The 21060-nt window shown below is 45.1% G+C and overlaps 1 long non-coding RNA gene, 1 other non-coding gene and 1 pseudogene across 2 annotated transcripts; 2 read left to right on the top strand and 1 right to left on the bottom strand.

The window, feature by feature from the left end:
* Positions 1 to 6324: 6324 nt before the first annotated feature.
* Positions 6325 to 10191, top strand: LOC149999677 (uncharacterized). The gene is made up of 3 exons (XR_016513287.1): positions 6325 to 6458; positions 9442 to 9601; positions 10061 to 10191. It is a non-coding gene; the product is annotated as an uncharacterized LOC149999677 (long non-coding RNA).
* A 4611-nt stretch (positions 10192 to 14802) lies between these two features.
* On the top strand, positions 14803 to 18110 carry LOC149999676 (myosin light polypeptide 6 pseudogene; annotated as a pseudogene).
* A 1449-nt stretch (positions 18111 to 19559) lies between these two features.
* On the bottom strand, positions 19560 to 19693 carry LOC149999675 (U4 spliceosomal RNA). The gene has a single exon (XR_016513799.1). It is a non-coding gene; the product is annotated as a U4 spliceosomal RNA (small nuclear RNA).
* Positions 19694 to 21060: the final 1367 nt, after the last annotated feature.

Raw genomic sequence — 21060 nt, 5'->3', positions numbered from 1 at the left:
AGTCTGAGTTTTTAAATATATATTTTAAAACTGTGGTACAATATGCATGATATAAAATTTGCCATTTAAACTATTTGCAAGGATACAATTCAGTGGCATTAAATACATCCACATTGTTGTGCAACCATCCCCATTATCTAGTTTCAGAACATTTTTATCAGCCTAAATGGAAATCCCATCCCCATTAAGCCCTCCCTCAATCCTCCTCTTCAGCCCCTGGCACCCACAAATCCACTCTCTGTCTCTGTGGATTTGCCTGTTCTGGACATTTCATATAAATCGAATCACATACTATATGGCCTTTTGTGTCTGGCTTCTCTCACATAGCATGATGTTTTCAAGTTCCATCCACATATAGCATATTTTAGAGTTTCACTCCTTTTCATGGCTGAGTAATATTCCCGTGTGTGGATGAACCACGTTGTGTTTATCCATTCACCAGTGGTTGGACTCTTGGGCTGTTTCTATTTTTTTAGGTATTGTGAATAGTGCTGCTATCAGCATGGATGTATGTGGACTTATTGAGAAACCTACTGATTTTTTTCACAGCAGTTTCCACTATTTGAAATTATTTACTTGTTTCTTTGTTTATTCTCTGACCACCACCACCTCTTATTAGACTATACATTTCAAGGGAAATGAGGCTTAGTTGGTCTTGTTCACTGCGATGTTCTCTGCAGAGGGCAGCTGCACCTGACACAAAGGAGATGTTTAGGAAATGCAGGTAGAATATGTGAATGCTCTTTCCCATTGTGGATATTACACAACATTGATTGGGTGGCTGCCTCCCTCACAGAATCAGGATATGTGCACCTCCAAGCCAAAGGCATAAAGGCAATTGCCCCACAGCAGACGGGGTGGAGGCCTCCAGAGCCTCCAGCACAAGATCTGGACTTTGCACTTCCTGGCTAGTGGAAGTGGAACTCTGAGAAGAGACCCTTGTGTTAACTGAATAGGAAGTCCAGACCAGTTCTGTGCTGGACACTGGGGTTCAAAATGCGAATAAGACTTCGCTTTCATAGGACTCCCGTTGTGAGAAACAAATGGGCAAAGGAGTCTGGGCTGGTTTAGAGACATCTCTGAAGCAAAGTGGCTGGGGGGATGCACAGGAAGATTTCCTGGGGTGGTGGTGACAATGTGAGTTAGACCCTGAGGATTGAGTATGAGTTGGATGGATGGAGAAAGGGGAGAATGGCTTTCTGGACCGAGGGCTGTTTGAAAAGCCCGGCCCGTGCCCGATGAAAGGGAACTGGGAACTGTCCGTGGTGCTGCTGCCTCCGTCCAGGAGCCCAGCGTGAGATCTAAGTTTGGCACTTGTTTGGAGTATTTTAAATTGCCATTAAAATATGCATAATATCACTACCACCACCACCCACTACCACACCACCACCACCACCAAATAAAAAAGAAAAAAATATGCACAATATAACATTTACCATTCTGATCATTTTAAGTGTAATGTTAAATGGCATTAATTGTATTCACAATGTGCAACCATCACCATTGCCCATCTCTTGAACTTTTTCATCTTCCCAAACTGAAACTCTGTTCCTGTTAAATACTAACTCCCCATTACATTCCCCAGTCTCCCATAATGTAAGTTTCTTGAAATCAGAGACATTGCAGTTTGTTATTATTGAATATTTAATTCCTAGACCAGTGTTTATTGGAAAGTGATTCTGATCCCACTCCCACCCTCAGGACATTTGGTGATGTCTGAGAACATTTTTGGTTATCACAACTTAGAGGATGTGAATGATACTGGCGTTGAGTTAATAGAGACCAGAGACACTGCTCAACACCCTACAATGCACAGTCCAGACTAAACAACTTTCCTTTTGGGGGTTTATTTAGTGATATGCTTTTGCATTTTTGTGCTTGTTGGTGATTTCACTGTTTATAATGGCCCACATGCATAGTGATGAAATGCTGTCTAGCGTTTCTAAGCACAAGCAGGCTGAGATGTGCTTTGCAAGAAGAGATATGAGTTTTAGATAAGCTTCATTCTGTCATGAGTCATAGTGCTGTGGGCTGTGAATTCAACATTAAGGCATCGCAAGGTACATGAAATTGGTCTTTTAAAATAAGACATACACATAAAACAAGGTGATGTATCGATCAGTTCATAACAATGTTGTGATCAGAGGTGCACAGGAACCCAACCCTGTATTTCCCCTAGTGTTACAGAAACAGGGGAGTCCAAAAATCCCCAGAGTTTGCTGCTGGGGGATGGGGAGAAGTAAGCAGCTTTTCAAATGCTTCCACATGCCTGAGGCTGGTGGCTACTGTCTTTCTTATGCAAATGGCTTTAATGCATCCAAAGCCTCAGGCAGATGGGAGGAGTCTTGAACCAGGGGACGGTATGGAAAGCACACAGAGCCTACGTAAGGTTCTGTGAATGGTCAGAACTGTTTGCAACGCCCACTGCGTCAGATGACGCAGTCAGGGATATATAAGCAGCTGCAGACATTTTAGCTCAGACTCTCTCTGGCTCTCGCTGGTGCTCTCACTCTGAGACACTCTCGCTCTCTGACTCGGGCTCTCACTCGCGCTCTGGCTCTGGCGCTCTGACTCTCGCTCGTGCTCTCACTCTAGGACTCTCTCAAGCTCTCGTTCGGGCTCTGGCTCTCACTGGCGCTCTGGCGCTCGGACTCTCTCAGACTCTCGCTCTGAGACTCTCTCAGACTGACTCAGACTCTCTGAGAGTCTCTCAAGCTCTCGTTCGGGCTCTGGCTCTCACTGGCGCTCTGGCTCTCGCTCTGGCACTCTGGGACTCTCTCTGGCTCTCGCTCGTGCTCTCTGAGACTCTCGCTTTCTGACTCGGGCTCTCACTCGCGCTCTGGCTCTGGCGCTCTGACTCTCTCTCACTCGCACGCTCGCGCTCGCTCTCGCTCTCTCGCTCTCTCGTGTGCTCCCTCCACGTGGCTTGGTGAAGGGGCCTTCTCCATGTGGCTTGGAGAAGGGGTCTCCAGGCTGCTTTAAGAGGCTCTCGCCATGCGGTTTTGAGAAGGAAAGGAGATCCGCGCAGTTTGCAGGAAGAAGACAGTTTGCAAGGAGGCTGAGAATCCAGGCGGTCCTGCATTGAGAGCTGGAGGGCACCACAGCACAGAAAGGACCTCCCCAATCAGATTGAATGATTGGCAGCTGCTGGTAAAGCTGAACTGTGTTGGGAAAGTAGGGAAACGGTTTCTCTGACTTCCCTAAAACTAGCCTGGTTTGGAAGGGGGGGAGGCAAGGATATGTGTTTGTGGGTATTTTAAAGAGCATAAGACTTAACAACAGAAATCCACAAATAACTAAATCTATATAACTGTTAAATAAACAATTCTTTTTCTTTTCACCAAACTCTGGTATTGAGAGTTATAATTTTGGCGGCGGGCAATCGGGCCCCTAACTAAAGAGCCCGTGGGTTTGTTTTCAATTGGAGCAGCCCAGGGGTTCTGTAACACTAGGAGCAATGATTCAGTGTTTGCTATTCAGTGTTTGCACTGACTTTATAAAACAGAACTGCTGTCAATAATGAGAACTGATTGTATCTATTTCTCAGGGCCATTGTGAGCACTAGGTAAGATTGTGCAGGTAAAGTATTTAACACAATGTAACCCAGAGAAAACAATTAAAACAGCTTTTGTATAAAGCATACAGCCTTCATTATCTAGTTAGAGCTTCAGAGAATTGGAGGGAGGCCATTAGTAATTACCACGCTGAACTTTAGCCAGTGCATGGAGGGTGAGCTGTGTTTGGCAGATCCAGTAGATTATTCCTTGAGGCCACACATAATCATAAAGACACAAATGGAAGAATGCCATTCACTAAATCACCCATACGGCTTTCCTTGGTACCCTGGGTTTGCCATGGTTTTTGTCCAAGAATTTACTAGTCCCTTGACTGCTTAAATTAAGGGGCAAGAGAATACCACCCCTTAAAATTAAATTAGTTTTAATTTAATTGAAAATTAAATTAATTTTAATTTTAAAAAATTTGGAATAATTTTAAAATCACATGTAGTTGAAAGAAATAACACAGAGAGATCATGTGTATCCTTTCCCCCACATCACCCAATGGTAATAACTTACAAAATTATACAATACTGTAGTATCACTATTGCTTTTGATAGTCAAGATTCAAAACATTTCCATCACCCTGGGATCCCTCATGTTGCCATTTTATAGCCACTTCCACTTCTCATTCCCCTGTCCCCATGTCCTTAACCCTGGAAATCACAAATATGTTCTCCATTTTAAAAAATAATTTTGACCTTTCAAGAATTTTACGTAAATGGAAACTTAAGAGTATGGAACTTTTTGGCATTGACTTTTTTATTGCCAAGTATTCCAATGATATGAAATGTCTAGAACAGGCAAATCCATAGAGACAGAAAGCAAACTAGTGATTGCCAGGGGCTGGGGAAGGGGAATGAGGAGTGACTGCTAATGGGTACAGGGTTTCTTCTTCAGGTGATAAAAATGTTCTGTAGTTATGTGGTGTGGTTGCACAACTCTGTAAAGGCATGACAAACCATTGAATTGCATACCTTTAATGGATGAATTGTATGGTATGTGACTCATACCTCAATAAAGTTGTTATTAACCAAAAAATACCATACTTGCAATTAACAGTTTGGTTATGATCTACTTTCCTGATACTAAGTTCCTGAGGACTGGTACCATGTCAGTTTTGCTAATTGCTGCATACCCCAAGACGGCCTGGCCTGTGTCAACCAATGGTTGTTGATGCCAATTCAACAGCAACAGAAATCCCTTGTTGGGGTGTGGTGAAGAAGGAAACTTTATTCAGTGCAAAACAGCTCAATCGTGATACAGCATGGCTGTGAAAACAGCACGCCTGGGAGATAGCCCTGGGACCAGGCTTTCCCTAGATAGACAGCTCTGCTCTGCTCTGCTTACTGGTCTGCTTAGCAAGATACCTTCAGTGTTTCAGCTCAGCTGGGGAGCACCTCTAGAGAAAAGAAAAAGTACACACTCTGAGCCAGATGGAAGCTGGCTTACATGGACAGAAGTCCCTGCTCCCAATCCCTGATAGGTCTGTCCTCATGCAAGTGAGTACTCCAAATACTCACAGTTTAATTGGTCCAAAAGGCATTGTCCTGACTGCTCAGAATAGAGCCACACTGGTTGGTCAGAACTGTGCAGCTCCTATTGGATGGGTAAATCCTCAGTCCTATTGGTTGAAAAAGGATTCTAGGAACTCCTTTATAAGGGCTGGCTCAGTTGGCAGAAACAGTGTGGGCAGACTGATTAGCACAGAGGCAAGTGGCTGAAGTGCAGTTTTCATGAGAGTCCCCTGTGTAGAAAAAGCTGCAAGCTCTGCTTTTTGTTTTTGTTTTTGTCTGTCTGTTTGTTTAATTTGAGCCCAGTTAGCCACCAGGAGCCCCTCTTAGTACGGTACCTTTTTTCTCAGGGTCCACACCTGTAGTAGGTGGGTCAAGAAGTATCTCTCAAAATTTATTAAACTTAAAGTAGGTTTCTCCACATTGCCACTTGTGACATTTGATGCCACCTCATTCTCCATCCTAGGGGGCCACTCTGGACACTATGAGGTTTTAAACTTCACCCCTGGCCCACTCCCTCCATATCTCATAACAACCACAAATGTTCCCAGATACTACCCAATGTCCTCTGGGGGCAAATCATTCCAGTTGAGAACCACTAATTTAGAGCCACTGAATTTTAGGTGCTGAGTGGGCCCTTAGAAGACCCCAGGAAAAGCCTGGCACCCAGGGTGGTGCTGAAGGGACAAGTATGAGTTGGCTGGATCAATAGGGTCAAATCTACCCAGCTGGACGCGCTCAGTGGGGTTTGGTTTCCAAACCCACCCAAATGGGACAAAAAGTCAAGTCCAGGGCGTGTCTGAGGCTGAGAGGCTGAGAGCGGGGTGTGGGGCAGAAAACCTCCAAAACACAGTGGTTAAAGGGAAGGCAGGGCTCAGAGAAGAGGCAGGGCTTGAAGCAAGGTGCGAGGCTTGAGTCCACACTCTCCACATTTGGGTCGTGAAACGGAAGGCGGGGCTCTAAGTAAGGGCCCAGGTCTGGGGCACAGAGCTGGGCTCAAGCAAAGACTCCGGATGTGGAGCAGGATGCGAAGTTCTCTCGGTCTAGGACTGGGCCTGGGAGTGGGGATGGATAGAGCCGCAGTCCTGCGTTGCAGAGCAGTAGGAAGGAAAGCAGGGCTTCGAGAGAGGGGCGGGGCTTGATGCGGAGGCGGGGCTAGAGGCGGGGTCAACCAGATGCCGAATAGGAAGCAAGAATGCTCGAGCCCTGAGCCGGGGGCGAGGCCTAGGTCGCTGGGCCTTTTCACTAGCGACGCGAAGCTCGGGAGCATCACGCGCCGCAGGCTCTGCTCCTTCTCACCTCGGGCTTGGCTAGAGCTCTGTGGAGACGCGAGGATGGCGACGGGGACCTCTTACGGCTTTGCTCAGGGCGCCGGCCCGCAGTACAGGTAACGGCCTCCGCGCAGCCCAGCCCGGGCGAAATCGCGCCGCGAGTACGTGCGGTCGGCGTCTTGGTCGGAACTCGGCGGGACGCGGATTGGGGGCCTGCTCCGGCTAAGATGGCAGCGGAGGCTGCGGTCCCGAGTTGTGTATGTCAAGGGAAGAGTTGGAGGGCTCCTGGAGTGAGAGAGGGCCCTGGGCCTGTGGTGGGGATGGACACAGAGCTGTGCCTGGAGGGTCCCTGGCAGGGCAGAAGGTGAAGGAAACACCTTGGCGGGAGCGGGGAGAGGGGAGTGGAGGTGGGGACCTGCCCCTGATTGGGAGGAAAGACCTACCTGGGAGCGTACCTGTCCAGGCAGGGGTGTGTAGGGTACTGACCCCTGAAGGTCGGGGTGGGGGAGCGTGAGAGAACACAGAGATCTGGGAGGCTACCAGAGGGCGAGGCCGAGACGTGGGGAGGGGAATCGAGCCTGACTGGGGTGCTGGACAGGGACTTGGGGGTAGTCCTGAGACCCAATAGGAGCGTGGCACCTGGGGCTTCCAGGGAAGGGGTACAACTCGGACAGGAGGGGTAGAGAGACTTGGAACCTTTAAACTCAATGGAGTAGGTGTTTGGATGTTTAAGATCTAGTAAAGTAGGGGGATCCAGGTGTTTGGGAGGGGAAGGAGAGAAAGGAGCCTAGAGAAGAGATGGCAAAGGGTAGTGGGCAGGCATAGGAAGCAGCCAGGGGAAGGAGGGTTCCATGGGTAGAGACACATGGGTATCTTATAGCTCAGATGTACAACAACCCCTCCCCCCGACCCCGACCCCCACCCCCAACACACACACATAGCATTCTTGGAGTATCTGCTGTCCCCTTTAGCAGTCAAGACCAAGTCCCGGGCAGTGGTGCAGGGCAGGCACCCCTAGGAGGAAGTGCCACCTCCCCATCATTGTCATTTACCAGCCTTGTGTCAGTTTCCAACTGGTAGCCTGGCAGAATCTCTTGGCCAGTTTCTCACAGACCCTGAGAAGCCAACCTCAGTGCCAGCCACCCACTAGGCAACTGAGAGAAGTGTCTGCTGCACTGGAGGCCTTTGCTGCAAGTGTTCATACTCTTATTTCAGCATGTTGCAAATAGATGAGGCTAGTGGAAAGATAGTGCCAACCTGTCAACCCATTTGTGATATTGCCATGTTCTTTCCTGTGGGTACAAGACCGGGGCTTTGCTTTGAACAAGGGCTGTGGACGTTAGAAGTGCTCCCAATGTTTTCTGCACTCAGTGTGGTCTCTATAAAGTTTAGCACTTGTCTGGTAATGGATTTTCTATAGGGACGGAATGTATAGCCTGATGTTTTCTGGAACAGAGTGATAGGTTTTTAATTTATCCTGCCTTGTTTTCATCATCCTTGGTGGTATTCTGATTACCAATTCTTAAAGAAGCAGGAATGGACTAGTTTTCTAGGCTTCAAGACCATGCACTTTGAGAAACGCTCCACCCTTCTGCCTGCTTGCTAGCTTTTTAAAAATCTTTTTCTCTTTTCTTTCTCCAGTGTATTCTTCAGTAAGAACTGGGAAGTCTCTTTATGCTTTCTGTTAAGATTATGTTCCAGAGGAGAAATTGAGCATTTACACTGTTAAGATAGGTACAGGCATACCTCAGCTATACTGTGGGTTTGGTTGCACACTGCTGCAATAAAGCAAGTCACATGATTTTTTTGGTTTCCCAGTACATATAAAAATTATGTTTATACTATACTATAATCTATTAAGTGTGCAATAACATTGTATCTCAAAACAATGTATGTCCTGACTGGTGTGGCTCAGTGGATTGAGAGCCAGCCTGCAAACTGAAAAGTTGCTGGTTCCATTCCTGGTCAGGGTGCATGCCTAGGTTGCAGGCCAGCTGATCAATTTTTTCTCCCACATCAATGTTTCTCTCCCTCTTACTCCCTCCCTTCCCCTTTCTCTAAAAAATAAATAAAGTCTTTTAAACCATGTATAAAAACAGTATACATGTCTTAATTTAAAATACTTTATTGCTAAAATGTCACTGATAGAGTTGCTTGATGCAGGGTTACCACAAACCTTCAGTTTGTAAAATGCAATATCTGGGAAGCACAATAAAAACGAGATATGTCTGTAATTGCTGGGCTTCAGTAGATGTTTTTGTTATTTATCTTACTGTACCTATACATTTTAGTGCAGCTATTGTCTGTGTTCTGATAACTTAGAAGATAGAGTATACACACATGTAACTAACTGTGTGCAACTACCATTCCCTGAATGTCAAATTAGTCTGGTCTTTAGAATTGTCCTGGGGAACATGTGTTGTTCTTTAAGAGTAGTTTTAACTAAAACTAAAACATGGGAATCATAGCAAAATAAATTTCATTCTCACAAAACCTTGAAATGAGATTATCTACATTATCTGAATGATTTTAAGTTAATTAGACATTCTGTTTTGGGGAAATGACTTTTGCTTGGAACTTTCTGCTGCTTTTAAAGTACACATTTCTCATTTAATGTTTCATGGAAAAACTGATTAAATAACAGGATTTTGAGTACTGACTTTATGGTAGTATTTGGGCAATAGTATTCACAAAGCTTGTTTCATGAATTGCCAAAGCGAAGATAACACTTTGTTTCTTAGAAGAATTTGAGTAGGTTTTCTTGGCTTTTAAAATTGATAGCCATAGCCCTGGATAGGAATATTTCTTACATTGTAATCCATAAATCAAAAACCTCTGCTAGAGGCAAAGGATAGCTTGGGAAAGGCACTGGAGCCCACTCTGACCGTGGGCAGTGCTGGCAGACATAAGATGACCTGTTAACACTCCTGATTGGGAGCCCTCTGCTCTGTCAGGTATGGCTGCAACCAGATTCAGCATGGTCCTGGTGTACCCAGGCCAGCCTCCATTGCCTGCCACATGCCACCCCTTCCCCCCGGGTCTTCAGACCCTTCCAGAGTGAATGATACCGACCAAGGCCCTTCTGTACCCTGAGCTTAGGTGTGAGGAGTACAGGCTGCTGGGAGGAAATGTCCTTGTCTCACCGTCTAAGTGCAGACCTCCAGATGGACTCCTACCACCTCACCCAAAAGCAGCATTGCATTAAACATCCAGGAAGGTTGGCCTGTGGGAACCTCTAGCTGAGTTTGAAGCAATCCTGGTAAGTAAGCTTCTAAGCAGCACCTCTCTCATTTATTCCTGGGTGGGACTGACAGGAAGTTGACCCTGAATAGCAAGGCATACAAGTCTTCTTATTGGAATATAGTTGCAGTTGTTTTTTTTAAGGCCCATCTCAGTAAGGCTAAAATAACATGTTAGGGCTTGAGGGGATTTCTTGGCAGGTAATTTTGAGTGGCACTTTTGAATTGCCAGTAAAAACTTGGCTTAAGTATATTCCAAGGAAAACCTTTCAGATGACAGAACTATGTTGTCTTAGATCCTATTACAAATGCATTTGATACATTGCAAATGTCTGAAGTGTGGATTTTGAATCTTCATTTTTTTTCTGGTTTAGAACCAAAAGTCAACTCATCAACTTTGAAGGATAAGTAAATTCCTAATAGAGAATTTCTTTTTTTCCCTAAACATACTCAGTTTCTGATTTTTTTTTTTTTTGCAGGGGAAGATCAGGATTTAATGAAGTGTGGAATTGATTAGTATAATAAATCAGGTAGAATTAACAGACATTTTTTCCAATGTAATGGGTCACCAAAAATATCAGTCAAGGAACAAATCATATGAAGAAAAAAAAAGAAACAGAGATTCTACAATACCACATTCCCAAAGTAAAAAAGAGTGCAATTTAATATAAAGATAAATACCAAAATTAACTAAAATTTTAAATTAATATCTTAAATAATAATAGCTTTCATCAGAAGAAATAAGCTACATAATTCTAATATATTTAAAACACTCTATTCATACTGTACAATACACGCATATGAGCAACAATATACAAAATTGTACATATGGTTGACATAATAATTAAACAACATGCAAGTAAATGCATAAAAAATTATCTTTGGGTTGTCAGACCGAGCCCTAATTTTTCTTATTTTATAAGTTACCTGCTTTTTAAAAAGGAAGGAAAGCATCAAGAGAAACTAGAAAAAGGAGGACTAATAAACTAAGCATAAATAAATAGGAAAAAGTTGCAGGATCGATATCAAGAAGGTTCTTTGACATTTTTTCAGCTTTTTATTTATTGATTTAGAGAGAGCGGAAAGGAGAGAGAAAAACATCAATTTGTTGTTTCGTTTATCTGTGGATTCACTAGTTGATTCTTCTATGAACCCTGACTGGGGATCAAACCCACAACTTTGGTGTATTGGGACAATGTTCCAACTAACTGAGCCACCTGGCCAGGGCTCTTCTTTGACATTTTTAAAAAGTATTAATCATTAAAATTAGAGGAAAACTCACATTCAGTGACAGAATAAAACTATTACAATTCAAATAAAAAATTTTATCTCACTTAAATGGAGAAATGTTATTTTCAATTATATATTAAAATACTTGATAACTAACATGAAATGAATGATTTTTCAAAAACATAAACAAAAGCTAACAGAACTAGCAGAAATACAAAGTCTCATTTCTATTGGTGTAACTTTCTGGAGAACATCTTATGAGATTTTTTGAGAACTTTTAAAAGAAGTAGCCTAGCCCTTGCCAAGTGGCTCTGATGACTGGGGCATTGTCCTGGACACCAAAAGGCTACAGGTTGGATTCACAGTCAGGAACCGTGCCTAGGTTCCGGGTTTTTTCCTGGTCAGGGTGTATATGAGAGGCAACCAATTGATGTTTCTCTCTCACGTGGATGTTTCTCTCTCTCCTTTCCCCTTTCTCTAAAATCAATAAGTATTCTCAGGTAAGGATTTTTTAAAAATAGTCTACAGGTACCAGTTATCTCTGTTATTCCACCCTCGAGTAAAAAATTAACTACAAGAGATAGTTTATTCGAATGGGCTTATTATAGTAGAGGAAAAAAAAGCCAACAGAGCTAAATAGAAAAAGCGGTTTCAACATAAAAATAAAGGAGGAGGAGGAGGAAAAAGGCACCTGGCTCTGCTGAATTGGCAGATCTTTCAAATAATTCTGTTACATATTGCTTCTAAAAACTGGAAAAAGGAATATGTTTCCTGAACTGATTTTATGAGTTAAACATATATATACATTTTAAGCCTAAGGCCAATATCAAAATAGTAAGTTATAATTATCAGCATAGATACAAAGGGGGAAAGAAAAGAGAGGAAGGGAAAAGGTGGGAGGAAGGTAAGAAATAAGGAAGCAAAGGCAGAAAGGAAGAAAATATTTAAATTATTCCAAACATTTAAATACCAATGGTCATGGATAAACAAGTTAGGCTTATTCCCAGGAATGCAAGGCTAATATAACACATGGAACATTATCAAGATGATTCATCATATTAATAGGAAAGAGTAAAGGTCATATAATTATATGAATAGGTATAAAGAAAATATTTGATTGAATGTAAAACTTTTCTTGGTTAAAACTCTAGGAATTTTTTTTCCTTAATTTGGTAAAGAGTGTGCTTTTTTTTCTTCATTAGATTTTGCTTTTTAGATTCAGTTGTTGATAGGTGTGAGTTTGTTGTCATTTATTTATTTTATTTTTTGTATGTTTTATTGATTATGCTGTTACAGTTGTCTCAATTTCTTTTCCCTCTGTTCCCCTACACCCAGAAACCCCCCTCCCTCCTGCAGTCCCCCACCCTTAGTTCGTGTCCATGGGTTGTGCATAAAGCTCTTCTCAACATCCCCGTCTATGCCCCACCCTCCTACCTAGCTTCCTAATTTCTGCACCATTTCCCTCCTTCTCCCCCTTCCCCCTCTCAGCTGCCCTCCCCCCACATGCTCCCCATACCTATGATTCTGTTCCCACTTTAGTTGTCTGCTTAGTTTACCTTTGTTCCATTCCCTAGCTTCTGTTGTTGATAGTTGTGATACTGTTTTCACTTTAATGTTCATAGTTTTGATCTCCTTTTTCTTAAGTAAGTCCCTTTAACATTTCATATAATAGTGGCTTGGTGAAGATGAACTCCTTTAGCTTTACCTTGTCTGGGAAGCACTTTATCTGCCCTTCCATTCTAAATGATAGCTTTACTGGACAGAGTAATCTTGGTCATAAATCCTTGCTTTTCATCACCTTGAATACTTCTTGCCAGCCCCTTCTTGCCTGCAAAATTTCTTTTGAGAAGTCAGCTGATAGTCTTATAGGCACCCCTTTGTAGGTAACTCTCTGCTTTTCTCTTGCCACTTTTAATATTCTCTCTTTATCTTTAACCTTTGGCATTTTAATTATGATGTGTCTTGGTGTGGTCCTTTTTTGGATCTAGCTTGTTTGGGACTCTCTGTGCTTCCTGGACTTGTATGTCTATTTCCTTTGCCACATTTGGCATGTTTTCCTTCATTATTTTCTCATGTAAGCTTTCAATTTCCTGCTCTTCCTCTTCTCCTTCTAGCACCCCTATGGTTTGGATGTTGGCACATTTAAAGTTGTCCCAGAGGTTCCTAAGTGTCTCCTCAGTTTTTTCAATTCTTGTTTCCTTATTCTGTACTGGTTTACTGTTTTTTTTCTTCCTTATGTTCCAAACCATTGATTTGAACCCTGGTTTCCTTCCCTTCACCATTGGTTTTGTGTGGATTTTCCTTCATTTCATTCAGCATAGCCTTCACTTCTTCCCTTATGCATTTGCCATACTTAAGCATATGTGTCAAACCTGTGAGCATCTTTATCACCAGTGTTTTGAACTCTGCATCTGTTAGGCTGGCTATCTCCTCGTCTGTGAGGTTGGCTATCTCCTTGTCACTTAGTTCTCCCACTGGAACCTTGATCCATTCCCCCTATGGGCCATACTTCTCTGTCTCCTCATCTTGACAGGTTCCTGTGTTTGTTTGCCTCTGTGTCTTAGGTAGAGCTGTTGCTCCTGTTACATTGTAAGGGGCGGAGCCTTAGGGATTTGTCAGTACAGGGCGACCAATTTCACCACATTGTGGAGCTGTATGTGGGGGAGGGGGTCTGAGAGGTAACAATGGCACTTTCTCAGCACTTGCCCCTTTTCCAGGCACTTCTTTCACTTTTGTGTGGGACTGGCACCTCTCTAGCTGTTACCCTGGTTGTCATTCCCAGGGTGGGTGGGTGGGTCTGTGGATGTTCTAGGACTGTGGGGGCCCTTTAAACAAGCAGACTCTGCTGAGAGACTGGCAGTTTCTTCCTCTGTCCCAACCCCCACTGGTTTGCATAGTCAGAAGCAATGAGGCTTGATTTTCCCCAGCTCTGGGATCGTGGATCTGGTCTGATGCTGGGAGCACTCCCCAGGTGTTCCTCCTGACTTTTTAAAACCTGTGACTCTGCTTTCTACTGGGCGGCCGCTGCTGCCACTGCTGCCACCATCACATCATGTCCTCTCTGCCCCGGCTCCGCCCCTCATACCTGTCTGGATATTTCTTCTTTGTATCTTTGTTTGTTGGACTTCCATACAGCTCAGTTTTCTGAATCTTCTGGTTGTCTCTAGTTTTGAGGTAGTTATATTCTTTCTTGGTTCAGGAGGGAGATGCAGTGTATCTGTCTAGGCCTCTATCTTGGCAGGAAGTCCTAGTTTCTGAATTTTTAACTTTTTTTTATATTTTGTCTTTTGTCTGTATCTACCAACATGTATATTTAGAATTATCAGAACAAATACATCAAATTTAAAAGCATTTTCCAATTATTTTTTTCAAATTATTTTTTCACATGAGTGTAATTGGTTTTCTTTTGTTTACTTATAGAGGTAAGGGGACAAAGACTGTTGATCTGGATAAATAACTGAGTAGTCCCAGAAAAATAAGGAAAGCATGTAGAAAGGACATCTGTAAACATTTATTTATTCTCTTTTTATCTTATATTAGTAAATTGAAAGTTTGTGAAACCAGATCAGGGATTGCAGGTGGCCTTGTAAGGGCCAGATCTGTACATAAATGAATCAAATCTAAGATAGTAGAGGGTATATGGGGGTAGGATGGGGAATCAAGACAGAGCTTGCACCCCCATACACACAATCTACCTGTCATTGATGTGGGGTACTGAACCCTGTGTGGAGAGTCTTTCCATTTCCCTAGAGAACCCTCAGTCCCCTTTCTATGTGAAATTCTCCAAGTCTTAAATTTCAGTACCAAATTCAGACTGTAGATCAAATGATGCCTGCCTCCACTTTCTGATTTCTACTTTATGTTTTTAGAAGTTTAATCATGAAAGGATACCGCAGAAGATATTGTAGATACATTTGATAATTAAAAGGTACAGTACATATCCCAGCTAGTTTGAGGAGCCCTCCATTTTGACTGGTTTTAGTCGATTGAGATGGTTGTGGGAGTTCCTGAGCACAAAGGAACCCAGGATGACTCCCCACAGGTTGTGGGGGCGCTGGCCTCCATCGCTCAGCTGATTGAGCATTGTCCTGAAAAGCGAAGGGTCTCTGGTTGGATTCCCAGTTAGGGCACATGCCTGGGTTGTATCCTTAGTCCTTAATCCTCAACTGAGGATATGCTTTATTGATTTTAGAAAGAAGAAGGGAGAGAGAGAGAAAAAAAGAAACATCAATGTGAGAGAGAGACATTGATCGGCTGCCTCCCATAGGTGCCCTGATCAGGGACTGAACCCACAACCTTTTGGTGTAAGGGACAAACACTCTAACCAACTGAGCCACCCAGTCAGGGCATTTAACCTCAATGACTTCTTTGTGATCCCCATTCCAGCAGGGATTCTTAACATGGAAACTGTGAAGCCCCAGGGGATTATAAGCAAAACTGTCCTTAGGAATGAAGAGAGGGCAGCGAGTCATAGCTTTCATCTGATTGTTAAAACGACTCAGGAAAAGGCTATTAGAAACTGAGAGAAGGCAAAGTGACCAGTGACCTCCCACCACAGGGAGGCCTGGGGCAGGAAGCCTAGGCCGGAACAATAGCTTCTGCTGCCCACTGAGCTACACCCCTCCCCCTGATTCTAGACTCTACTCCTAGATCCCCAGGCCCAGGGACCCTGATCATCTTGTAGATCTGAGTTTCTCAGCAGCAGCACTGCTGACATGGGGTGGAATCACTAGGCCCATTCTGGGCACTGTGGGGTGTTGAGCTGCATTCCTGGCTCCACCCACTCAATGCCAGGAGCACCCCCCGCCATTGTGACAACCACAGATTTCCCCAGACCCTGCCCAGTGTCCCCTGAGGAGAAGAACCACCCCAGGTGAGAACTCCTGTTCTAGATTATCTAGGTTTTGACAACCATATGGGCGATGCCTGCAGAAAGTCTTTCTCATGAGCCATTTATTGGCTAGCTCAACTCCTAAAGCCAGGATATGGTGGATTGGTTTTCAGATGTCTCTGTCCTTTTCTCCTTATTTCGATACCCTTTCCATTGAGACCTTGCAGCTCCTCCCATCTAAAAATGACATTTATTTCTCTGGTCCTCGCACCTTGCCTTGGCCAGTAGATTGCAGTGGAACTGATGCTGCCATAGACTGAAGGCTTGTGTCCCCCACAAAAATTCATATATTGAAACCTAATCCCAATGCAATGGTATTAAGAGGTAGAAACTTGGGAGGTGATTAGGTCATAAGAGTGGATCCCCCATGAATGGGATTAGTGCCCTTATAAAAGCGACCCCAGAGAGCTCCCTTGCCCCTCAGTCAGGCAAGGACACAGCTAGAGAAGACAAAGAATGTAGCCATATTTTGCCAAGCCATGTTTAAAAACCATTTTTCCCTTCACCCCCTCCATCTGGGCTCCTTCATGCCAAGCTCTCTCCTGAGAATGAGCATGAGACCCACAGTACATGCACTGCCTCAATTCAAGGGACCCTCCACATTCCACTGCCTCAGAGAGCTTGCTTAGCTAAATAAAAGTGAGGTGACACTATCCTCCCAGACCACAAATAGCTGTGTGTTGGTGGCTTTGTGGGGTCATGAGCAATTAGGATAAGCTGAGCTGAGCCGAAGTGTTCCCTTTTTATGTCATGACCACCACTTTGATCATTGTTATCAAACATTCACTACACTTGACCACTCTGCAAAGCCCCAGATTGCAGGGAGCCGGCTTTAGCCACACTTCGCAGGGGACGTGATGTGTCGTCTCATGTGTTCTCATCCCACGTCCACCACTCTGGTTGAGGCCCCTGCATGTCTCATGTCTGCCAGCAGTCCTTGCCCTCAGCTTCCCCCCTCAATAGCCATCATTTGTATTGGTTAGCATGGGTCTTCATAACAAAGTATCACAGTCCGGATGGCTTAAACAACAAATATATTTCTCCCAGTTCTGGAGGGTGGAAGCCTAAGATCAAGGTTCAAGGTTCTGGCAGGGTTGACTTCTCTTGAGACCTCTCTCCCTGGCTTACATATGGTTGCCTTCTCCCTGAGTCCTCATATGGTCTTCCTACTGTGTGCACATCCTTGGTGTCTGTTATAATAAAAGGTACCGATGCTGTAGGATTAGGGTTCCCCACCTATGACCTCATTTAACTGTACCTCTTTAAAGCTCCCGTCTCCAAATACTTTGGGAATTAGGGCTTCAAGAATTGGAAGTGGTGGGGGTAAAATGGGACAGCTATAATAGAACAAAAATATAAGAAGAAATTTTTAAAAATGGGGGGTTGGCATAGCCCCATCTTAGCATCCTAAAACAGCTCAGAACTTGGCAAGGGTCTTCTCGGTGGCTCTCCATTACTTACTAGATAAAACCTGGATTCTGCCTAGCATCCAAAAACCACAAGTCCACCCTCCACCCTTTTGTTACCCCCACATCCTCTGTCCCTCAGCCACACAGGACAGTTTCCCTGTCAGCCTCATGCCTTTCTCCCATCCAGTGTCTGTGCTAGGCCCTTTTCTCAGCCCAGTTTGAACCCCAGCCTTTGGGAATCCCAGTCATCCTTCCAGCCTCAGGGACAGGGGTCCTCCTGTTACCTGCTGGGCTGTCGGCACACCCATCCTTCCATCAGGTGGCAGATCTCACTGTTAGCAGTGGAGAGGTGCTCCATCCCACAGATGGGAGGGTGACCCATGGTGAGATCAAGGGCATTTCACTGTCCCACATTGAAATGAAAGTTGATGTTGACCATGACCCTGTACTCCTCACTGCCAGTCTGCTCACAGCTGGGATGTTTCATTAAACCAATAGGAGCCATTACTACGGGAAGTTTCGGCAGAGCTGAGCAGTCAGTAAGTGTGACTTCACTGAGGACCAGACTCTCAGAGTTCAAGGAGGCCTTCCAGCTGTTTGACCAAGCGGGAGAGGGCAAGATCCTGAACAGCCAGTGTGGGCATGTGCTGAAAGCCCTGGGCCAGAACCCCCGCCCCATGATGAGGTGCTCAGAGTCCTGGGGAACCCCGAGAGTGATGAGATGAATGTGAAGGTGTGGGACTTGGAGCACTTCCTGCCCATGCTGCAGACTGGCCAAGATAAGGACCAGGGCACCTGTGAGGAGTACGTCAAAGGCCTTAGGGTGGCGTTTGACAAGGTAGGGAACACCACTGTCATGGGCGCTGATATCCGATGTGTTCCGTCACATTGGCTGAGAACATGACAGAGGAATGAGCACAGGTGCTGGGGGCAGAGTACGGGCACAGCAGTGGTTGTATCAACTACGCAGAGTTCATCTGCACTGCGCTGGGTGGCTGAAGGCATTCCGGGGTGCCCAGTCCCTGCGCCCTCCCCTGTGAGAGGCTGTGCATGTAGCCCCGAAGGCATCCTTGGTTCTCTGGTCACAGCACTTTCCCCAGCTCGTATCTTGTGGATGACGTTTGCCATCAGCATTCACCAAATAGATGTGCTCTCTGTGCCCTAAACAGTCACTAGCAGGCGTCACCCTGCAGGCGTGCAGAGCACCCACAGTATCCCGCCGTAGCCTCTGAATGACGTCAAAGCTTAATGGCTTGGGTGCCTAGCCGTCTGCATGTAGACTCTCCTTTCACCCCGCCCTTTAATCTAGCTCAGTGGTCTTCAAACTTCAGTGTGCCATTCACGGTCCTATAGAGCAAAAACATATCCTTTTATATTTACACTTGGAAACGTAGTGCCAGAGACAGCTCACAGTGTCCTTGTTATCCTCCCAGATTACGATCTGGACCGGGCACAAATCAGCCTATGATGCTGCCCAGCTGGTGTCCTGGAACTGAGCTTGTCCTACAACAGTTTTTCTCAACTGGACGGTGGGGACATCTGTGGGGGGCTCCTGGTATTGAGTGGGTGGAGTCCACTGACACCACTCAACACTTCACAGTGCCCGGGAGGGCTCCACCCCAGAGAATGATCTGGCCCAATGTCAGCAGTGCCTAGATCAAGGAACCCTGCCCCTGCCCTAGACTAAATCGGTTACCCACACATATATATTCTTCCTGGCCTGGAACGATGTCAACAACCATCCAGTGGTTTCCTTAGGTGCGGCCCTGCTCCAGGGGAAGACAATGCTTTTGACCCGAGTCAGGTCACTGCGGAACAAGGTGGAGAGAGCTCCACAGGTCGTCACTCCTTCCTCAGAGCCCTCATAAGCTGAAGGACGAGACACCCACCCCCAGAGATACTTGCGTCTGTGTCCTCAGTTGACACCACTTCATAGGCCAGGGCTTCAGGAACAGGTGGGAACTTGCTGGGGTTGGAGGCTGTCAGCATGCCAGGAAGCCAGGGCAGCAGGGAGCTTCCACAGCTTCCACAGCTGTCAGTGTCACTGGCAGTTAGGTGGCTTATGCAGCAGCGGCAGCAGGCCTCTGTCCGGAGAGCTCTGGGTCTGCACTCACCCTTGGACTGAGAACCCCTGCCCTTGTGGCTTGGGCAGGTCAGACTCCCTTGGTGGCTGCAAAGGCACGGCCTTTTGTGTCCTCCCAATGTCCATCCCTTCTTTCCCTTCCCTTTGCGTTGGGTCCATACTTCTCCTGTGTGATTTAGGAGAGGGTGGCCTCAACTCCTGAGTAAATTCGGAGGGATCTAAGTCAGCCAGCTGGGCCTCGCTCCTGTCATCTGTGCCCGTTTGGAATGGGTGGTGTGGGACCCAGTCTGGACAAGAAGCCATGAGGGGCAGCTGGCACAAGAAGGCACATGTAGAACTTACATAGAACATACCTTCCAGCATTGCTTTAACAGCAGAAAATTGGAAATAATGTGTAGTGGCTTAAAAATAAGACCACAACTTCTTTTCTCTCTTCAATGAACAATAATCGCACCTCAGAGAAACGTTATTGGCTGCAGTACTGCCACTGCGCAAAGCTCAGTGATGCAGCCCAGCTGGTGTCCTTTGGTTCTTTGGTTCTTTGATGCTCCTCCCTTCAAAAGGTGGGGTCATATCCTCTCCCCTTGAGTGTGGATTAGCTTTAGTGATTCACTTCTAACTAATGGAATGTGGCAGAAGTTATGCCATGTGATGTCTGAGGCTGGGTCATAACAAGGACAGCTTCTACCTGGTGTGCTCTTGCTCAGGGAGGAACATATTAGAAGCCCATCCCCAACCCCAGCTGAGATTTCAGATATTGGAGCCCATTGACAGCTTGATTGCAGCCTCCTAAAGACCCTGAGGCAGAGCCCAACCAAGTCACTCCTGAATTCCTGACTTACAGAAACTGTGAAGATGATGAATGGTTATTATTGTTTGAAGCTTTGTTATTGAGGATGATTTTTTAAAAGATTTTATCTATTTATTCTTACAGAGAAGGGAAGGGAGAAAGAAAGGGAGAGAACATCAGTGTGTGAGAGATACATTGATCGGTTGCCTTCCTCAGGTCCCTAATTGGGGACCTGGCTCACAACCCAGGCATGTGCCCTGACTGGGAACCTAGCTGGGGGTAACCTTTCGGTTTGAAGGCTGGTGCTCAATTCACTGAGCCAGGGCGGGTGTGTGTGTGTGTGTGTGTGTGCGTATTTAAATTATTTATTTATTTATTTATTTATTTTTTAGAGAGAGGGGACAGGAGAAAGAGAGGGAGAGAAATATCACTGTGTGGTTGCCTCTCACTCACGCCCCCAACTGGGAACCTGATGTGCAACTTAGTCATGTGCCCTGACTGGGAATCGAACCAGTGACACTTGGCTCGCAGGCCGACGCTCAATTCACTGAGCCACAGCAGCCAGGGCTTTGTATATATATATATATATTTTTTTAATCCTCACCCGAGGGTATGTTCACTGATTTTTCTTTTTAGAGGAAGTGTGTGTGTGGAGGGGGGAGACAGAGACATTTATTGGTTGCCTCCTGCATGTGCCCCAACGAGGGGCCAAACCCTCAACCTAAGGATGTGCTCTGACTAGGAATCGAACCTGCAACCTTTTGGTGTAAGCGATGACACTCCAGCCAACTGAACCACCTGACCAGGGCTGGGGATAATTTTAACTCAGCAATAGATAACTAATAGGTATATGTCTACCATTAAGAAACTGGACCAATGAATTGTTATATATTCAAGCAAATAAATAATCAGCCTTTAAGTTTGGGAGTCTCAGGACAGAAGTACAAATGAAAGCCTATATACTATATGTTTAAATATTTTAACATTGTAAATCAAGATGGCAAAACGTTAAATACAGTACAGTAGCCCCCCTTATTCAAGGGGGATATGTTTCAGAATTTTTTTATATGATTCTT

The sequence above is a fragment of the Furipterus horrens genome, unplaced genomic scaffold (genome assembly GCF_987537825.1).
Source record: "Furipterus horrens unplaced genomic scaffold, mFurHor1.1.pri manual_scaffold_10, whole genome shotgun sequence".
NCBI classification, from domain to species: domain Eukaryota; kingdom Metazoa; phylum Chordata; class Mammalia; order Chiroptera; family Furipteridae; genus Furipterus; species Furipterus horrens.
Note: the sequence above shows the minus strand (reverse complement) of the source record. Positions and strands in the feature narration are given on the sequence as shown.